Below are 8,588 nucleotides of genomic sequence, written 5' to 3' on the forward strand. Positions count from 1 at the left end.
TAATCAGTAAATGATAACAGAATAGTAATAATAATAAAAATTTTAATACTAAGATAATAATAATAATAATAATAATAATAATAATAATAATAATAATAATAATAATAATAATAATAATATAATAGTAATAAAAATAATAATAATAATAATAATAATAATAATAATAATAATAATAATAGTAATAATAAAATAATAATAATAATAATAATAATAATAATAATAATAATAATAATAGTAATAATAATAATAATAATAATAATAATAATAATAATAATAATAGTAATAATAAAATAATAATAATAATAATAATAATAATAATAATAATAATAATAATAGTAATAATAATAATAATAGTAATAATAATAATAATAATAATAATAATAATAATAATAATAATAATAATAGTAATAATAATAATAATAATAATAATAATAATAATAATAATAATAGTAATAATAATAATAATAGTAATAATAATAATAATAATAATAATAATAATAATAATAATAATAATAATAATAATAATATTCGATTCCTAGCAGTCCTAGCTTGTCTGAGTGTAGTTATATAAACCCGGGTTATAATGAAGAGAAATTGTTATGTCATTATAAGTCAGCGAAGTGTAATGAATACACACTGAAGACTTGGGGGGAAGGGGAGGGGGGAGGGAGGTATTGGAAGGGAGGGAGAGTGTGGGAGAAGGGATGGTGGCAGGCGGGAAGTGAGGTAGGAGAGAGGTGAGGGAGGAGAGGTCAGGGAGGGTTGATGAGGGAGGAGGAACGGCAGAAGCGAGATGGTTGATGGCAGCGGAAAGGAGGAGGGAAGGGGAGGGGAGGGGAGGTTGACGGTGGGAGGGAGGGGAGAGAGGGAGATAGGGAAGGGTTACCGTGATGGAAGGGTAACAGTTGGAGGGAGAGAGAGAGAGAGAGAGAGAGAGAGAGAGAGAGAGAGAGAGAGAGAGAGAGAGAGAGAGAGAGAGAGAGAGAGAGAGAGAGAGAGAGAGAGAGAGAGAGATAGAGAGAGATAGAAAAAGATATAAGCAGAGCGCTGATACCCCCTTCTGTGTAACACTAATGTATTTAAAGAAAAAACAGTTTCCCCTATTATATTCCATCACACAGGATGGGTTTACACTTTCACATTCCATCACACAGGATGGGTTTACCCTGTCACATTCCATCACACAGGATGGGTTTACCCTGTCACATTCCATCACTCAGGATGGGTTTACCCTGTCACATTCCGTCACACAAGATGGGTTTGCAAGCGTCAAAATCTGTCAGCCTGAGCTGAGAGACTTCAATAGAGCAATAAGGATATCGTCAAGTATTCCTTTCAGGATGACAGAGAGGTATGTGGGGTGTGGTGAGGGTGGAGGGAGGGGGTGGGAAGGAAGGGGAACGGAAAGGTAGTCGTTATTTCAGTACTCATATAAATGGTGTAGATAGGAAATGGTTTGTGTAGTATATTGGTGGTCTGAGAGAGAGAGAGAGAGAGAGAGAGAGAAAGAGAGAGAGAGAGAGAGAGAGAGAGAGTATGGTGGTGGGGGAAGGTTTCGGGGGTGGGGGGGGGGCGGTTCCACGTCTCCCCCTCCCTTCCTCCCTCCTATGATATTCCACAATGATGTTATACGAAGGTCATCAATCCTCCATCCACCCACTCCACGCACCCGTTCCATCCACCCACTCCACGCACCCGTTCCATCCACCCACTCCACGCACCCGTTCCATCCACCCACTCCACGCACCCGTTCCATCCACCCACTCCACGCACCCGTTCCATCCACCCACTCCACGCACCCGTTCCATCCACCCACTCCACGCACCCGTTCCATCCACCTACTCCACGCACCCGTTCCATCCACCCACTCCACGCACCCGTTCCATCCACCCACTCCACGCACCCGTTCCATCCACCCACTCCACGCACCCGTTCCATCCACCCACTCCACGCACCCGTTCCATCCACCTACTCCACGCACCCGTTCCATCCACCCACTCCACGCACCCGTTCCATCCACCCACTCCACGCACCCGTTCCATCCACCCACTCCACGCACCCGTTCCATCCACCGACTCCACGCACCCGTTCCATCACCTACTCCACGCACCCGTTCCATCCACCCACTCCACGCACCCGTTCCATCCACCCACTCCACGCACCCGTTCCATCCACCCACTCCACGCACCCGTTCCATCCACCCACTCCACGCACCCGTTCCATCCACCTACTCCACGCACCCGTTCCATCCACCCACTCCACGCACCCGTTCCATCCACCCACTCCACGCACCCGTTCCATCCACCCACTCCACGCACGCGTTCCATCCACCCACTCCACGCACCCGTTCCATCCACCTACTCCACGCACCCGTTCCATCCACCCACTCCACGCACCCGTTCCATCCACCCACTCCACGCACCCGTTCCATCCACCCACTCCACGCACCCGTTCCATCCACCCACTCCACGCACCCGTTCCATCCACCTACTCCACGCACCCGTGCCATCCACCCACTCCACGCCCCAGATCCATCCACCCACTCCACGCACCCGTTCCATCCACCCACTCCACGCACGCGTTCCATCCACCCACTCCACGCACCCGTTCCATCCACCCACTCCACGCACCCGTTCCATCCACCCACTCTCTCAATTCCTCCCATCTCCTTCCACCCTCTAGATCCCTCCCCCTCCCACGTTCCCTCCTTCCCTTCCCTTCCCCACCTCAAACCTTCCCAAGAAGCGTTACGCCTCAGGATGCCCTCGTAGCGTTACATAGGTGCGTCTCTCTGGCGTAAAGAAGTGCGTATTATTATCATTATTATTATTATTATTATTATTATTATTATTATTATTATTATTATATTATTATTATTATTATTATTATTATTATTATTATTATTATTATTATTATTATTGTTGTTATTATTATTATCAGTGTTAAGTAAATGAACAGAAATGCAACTAATGTGACATTTTATTGTGGCAACGTTTCGCTCTCCAAGAGCGAAATATATTGTCGGTAATTTTACCAACATTAATATATTATTATTATTAAATTCACTGGGTAACGGCTGTACCCAAAGAAGCTCTTATAGATCCTTGGGAATGGAAGGTAATCAGAGTTGATCCGAGGAAGTATTGGGTAGCTATAATTTCTTGGATCAAGAGCCCTTACAGGGAGAGGAGTTGGCAAGCTGAGCTGTCAGGGCCATCCACTGTGACAGGTGAGGGCGGAGGACAACAACAGCAATTACCTAGAAGGTGGTAATGGCCGCCTTTACTTACGCCTTCCTGCTCCACGAGCCTCACCTTAATTGTAAATTATTATATTACCGTATTATCGTATTATTCCTGCGATAATTCCTATAATTCCAATTTCACAACAAGCACAGCGGTAGATTGTTCGCGGTGAGTTATCGTCTGAATGCTACGGCATTGCTCTTGGATGTTCTGGCCTTATCAATACAGAGGAGATTCATACACAGATGACGGCAAAGAAATGAGCGAGATCCCGAAAGAACGATCTGAATCAGTGTTAAGTGATTTTTGTAGACCAAATGAGAGCTGAAGATCGCGATGCTTTCGGAAATTCAGCCCACCCTACGAACTATGTATCAGACGAACGAAAAGGTACATTACAATGACTGGAACAAAACACAAATAACCCGCACATAGGAGAGAGGAGCTTACGACGACGTTTCGGTCCGACTTGGACCATATACAAAGTCACACTAACAGAAATGAGAGAAGGGTGCCAGTACATACAGGCAAGCTGGCAGGGACGGGACAAGAGAAGTGGGAGGACTAGTAATAGAAGAGATAAGGCAGGAAATGGAACTAGTAGCAGAAGTAGTAGTGGTAGAGGTAAGGCTGGTAGTGTATCAGACATCAACACAAAATCTTCAGACTTCGAGAGAGGATACAGGCAACACACGCAGCACCTGGACCTGATTCTTGGAATGCGCTCTTTATAAAAGAAATGCGAAATACCATTAGCAGAAGTACTTGGTGTTCTGTAAAGGAGGAGATTAGATCGAGGTGAAATCCCAGAGGCTGTAAAAACTGCAGGCATAACCCCTATTCACAAAGGGAGGCATTGGACAACAGCAAAAACTATACACCAGTAGTACTAACAACGCACATAATTATCTTTGAAAGGGTTCTGAGGCACAAAATTACTGACTTTAAGGTGAAACATAAGTTATGCAACACAAGTCAACGCGGCTTTAGAGCAAGAAGATAGTGCCTATCCCATCGGTTAGGTTACTATGACAAAATATAGAGGCCTTGAGAGGAAAACAATTCTTTGATTTTAACTCTGATGTAATCTGATATAATCTGCCACGGTCGCAATTGACGAATGAGACCATGGTGTAACAGCATATACAATAAGGGCAAGAGGAATAATAAGAAATATTGGGGAAATCGATTTTCATATTCCAGGAAATAGATCACAATGAGTGGTAATAAAAAAAAAGTCAAGCGTAAGCAAAGTAAAAAGTTCAGCACCCCCAAGGTATGCTCCTGGTACCCTTGCTGTTTCTCAGCTTCACAGTAGACAATGACAAGAACACTAACCACACCTTTGTAATATCTTTTGTAGACTACAAAATAACCATGAAAGTCACCTCAGTAGAGAACACAAAAGACAGATATCAACACAGTCCTCCGGTGAGGAAATGAAAACAATAATAAGCCTCAGGGTGACAAATTTCAACTGCTTATGAATCGGAGGAAAGAAGGCCTATGAACGAGCACAGTATACAAAACACAGGCAGACCATATCACGGAACGTAAGGAGCAGGAAAAGGTTTTGGGAATTATTATGCCAATTTTCTGGACTAAGAGCTCTTAACCGGCACTAAGGGTGAAAACAGGAACTAAGAGGGGTTGCAAGTTCAGCAATCTGCCAGCGTGTATTGCTTCCACGAATCCTGAGCTAAGGGTCGTTCTTTCCAGTAGCACCTCCGCTCCGCTTGAGAAAGGTGTTGTGTGACCACCTAACACCAGTGGTGGGTTGCTTAGTTGCTTATTTGATGGGTGGGATTGTTTGAGCGGCTGGTGGGTTGGTAGATTAGCGGGAGGGTTGGCAAATCGTTTCGTTGGTAGGTTTGTGATTAACTGGTGGGCTGGTTGATTGATTAGTTGGTGGGCTGGTTGGTTGATTGATTAGTTGGTGGGCTGGTTGGTTGATTGATTAGTTGGTGGGCTGGTTGGTTGATTGATTAGTTGGTGGGCTGGTTGGTTGATTAATTAGTTGGTGGGCTGGTTGGTTGATTGATTAGTTGGTGGGCTGGTTGGTGGGTTGGCTGATTGACTAATTAGTTGGTGCTCTGGTTGGATCGTTAGCTGGAATGAATGACTCGAGAAGCGTCAACAAACGGAGCTTGACAGAAATGATCAATCTTGCATTGTTTGTGCAACCAATCATTTACACGTTATTGGCGGGTCGGGCGATTATTAACGGGCGAGAGGACTGATAGAAGGTTGACTACTGGGAGAGGACTGGACAGTAAATGAAGAGTCTTGGCTGGGAGACAAGTGTGTATATGTGAGACCGTGCGTGTGTGCGTATGTGTGTGTGTGTGTGTGTGTGTGTGTGTGTGTGTGTGTGTGTGTGTGTGTCTGTGTTCAAACTAAATGTATTATTCCTGTGTGCAACAGCGACACAGGAAATCGAGAGACAAGCAATCATAGCTTTCATTGCTAATTCTTATTATTCTTTGTACAGGCTGTTGATCCCGGTGTTTGGGGCAGCTCAATGAGCGGCACACTCCTGCTGGTGGACGAGACGCAAGACTACCTGCAGGAGCAGTAGCAAGAGCGGCAGGTGGCGGGGGAGGGAGAGCTAGGAGGAGCAAGAATCCATCACTGTGAACCGTCTCGTTTGTGATTCAAATGAGACGTGTTGGTCACCCGCGGGGAGCCCGAAGGGCAGGGCCAGTCTCCGAGCGGGATGGTAGGGGGGTGGCGCCCCCTCCCTCCCACGCCGTCACACACACACACATACACATACACACACCGAAGGCGTCACACTAGCCTTCGTCCAGCCAAAGGGAGGCGGGCCGCTGCAGCTAGCCCGGCTAGACCAGCCCCGCCCCACACCGCCAGTCCCCCCAGCACCACCAGTCCACCACCACCATCAGTGCTTCAACCGTGGTCCCCAGCTACTGCCTCTCTCCCGTGCTACTGCCCGCTGCTGCTGCTGCCTCTCCACCACTACCAACCCTCATCTCATCTTGTAAATAGAGACAATGTCGCACAGCGGCACGGGCCTTGCTACAGCTGCACTGCTGACCTTGCCGGAGGTATCCAGCTGCATACAATGTCTCAACCTGGAGCCTCATACACCAAAATGGTCTCTCTCTCTATCTCTCTCTCTCCACTGAGGGTGGGCGATACACGCTAGCAAGGTTTCTGAAGTTACAGTGATCGGTGTAGTGCAGTGAGCGTTCTGTGGGAACACTGTTATACACAATGGGCTGTTGGTGCTGCTGACGGGGCCAGTGCCAACACAGTGCCACGGGGCGTCCAGTGGCACCGAGTGTTTCTCTTACCGTGTGTTTAACCATGACGCAGACGTATACTAAACTGAGCAGTTATAGAAAAAGATTTTTTTTTTCCTCTGGAGTCGATGCGGGAGAAAAAAGGCCGCCCTGGACGTGAACAATTCTTGCCCTGAGCTCTGACAAAGCCGCTAAATTGCTAAGGCCGCTATGGACGTTGCTAAGGCCGCTATGGATGTTGCTAAGGCCGCTTCGGACGTGTACAAGGCCAACCCTGAAAGGCCACGCGGCAATTGGACAGGTTTGCGTATATTTTTTTGTAGAATTTAGGTTAACAGTTGAGATACCGACTTAATAATTATTATCTGTGATATACTTACGTTGAAGCGGCTGGAAATAATCTCCGCGCTATTGTTATATAAAGAAAAAAAAAATACAAAAAAATTCATACGTTCGTATAACTTGAACCCTGAGTGCAATTACGTGGAAATAATGTTAATAACGGTGGCGACATTCTGCAAACACCCTTCCCTTCCCCCATCCCCCAGCGTTGGTGTTCCATTGGGGAACCGGTGAGTGAACGAGCGAGTGTTCGGCCTTACGGAAGAGCGAGTGAACGCCTTCACCAGCGCCGAGTGAAAGCACAGTGGGAATGCGTGTGCGTTGTTTCTGTTATTTTTTTTTTTGTTCTTCATGCGTGACTTTCTCGTCCGCTCCGTGCAACGTTGCCCTCACCTCCGCCATTATAGTGTTCATTGTCATCATCACCGTTATCAACGAAGTCATCATCGTATTCATCATTACAGTCTCAGTCCTTCAGTGCTCTCCTTAGTGCTGCTGCTGCCAGCACTGATGGCCAGCGATTAAGTGACCTCAGTGATCGTGTTGACAGGATATACTGTGCTGACACTGGCGTGTTTTTTTTAGAGTGCTGGCAGTGAAGATACAGTGCGGAGATGTATCACACAGTGCTTACACCATCATTATAACGCACTGCCGTCACTATTTTTCCAGCGCTGAGACCGGCGTTTCAGTGTTATACAAACATTTTAGCTCTGACATCAGTGTTACAGTGTCGAGACAAACTCACAGAGTCAAAGAAACGTTACCAGTGCTTTAGTGAGCAAACACACACACACACACACACACACACACACACACACACACACACACACACACACACACACACACACACACACACACACACGCACACACACACCTGCCACTTACTGTGTTGGTAAACCAAAAAAAAAAAAACGAAAACAGAAAAACATCTTGTTTGTTTAACATAATGTGATCACTGACGTCACAGGCCCACGCTGATTGGTTCGCTGATGAGCTCTGAGCCAATCACCGCCGCCGACGTCATTAACGAAACAGGAGGTGGTGAGGGGTGTGTGTGTGTGTGGAAGATGTCAGCTGATGCAGAAGCAAAAAGCAAAAAAAAAAATATTTTTTTTTTGGAATACTAACAATGTGTACCGTTTATCCTCACTCTCCACACTTCTCACGTCATCTATGTGAACTGGTAATAGTATTTAGAACCACTTTTTATTTTTCAAAGTGTATAAAAGAGATATATATAATTTAAAATAAAGAGACATCCTCCCATTGACAAATATTGTCACTTTAAGCAAGTATTTTTCACTCTGATATTTGTATTATTGTCACTTGTTTGCTCATATATATATATATATATATATATATATATATATATATATATATATATATATATATATATATATATATATATATATATACAAATTTTCTTCGTTATTTCACAGGCAGTGTCAGAAAAACGTTACTTAACACTACAAACTAAGGGTGAAATTTGTTGTCCTATCATTTTGCAGTATAGTATAGGCAAAACTAACATAAAGTGAAAAAGGGACCTGAGGGGACAATAGTAAAAAATACGTTTTATAATTAATAATGAATTCCGATATCTGAGTGATATTAAGGAATCGATTAATGTGAACATCATCGGTGACTCTTTTTGGGGGAGGAGCTTTGTTTCCCCGCAGTGTTGTTGGGGATTTGGGTTGTGACGCTTTATTCCACAGTGTGGAAAAACTGT

The sequence above is a fragment of the Cherax quadricarinatus genome, chromosome 31, assembly GCF_038502225.1.
Source record: "Cherax quadricarinatus isolate ZL_2023a chromosome 31, ASM3850222v1, whole genome shotgun sequence".
Lineage (NCBI taxonomy): Eukaryota > Metazoa > Arthropoda > Malacostraca > Decapoda > Parastacidae > Cherax > Cherax quadricarinatus.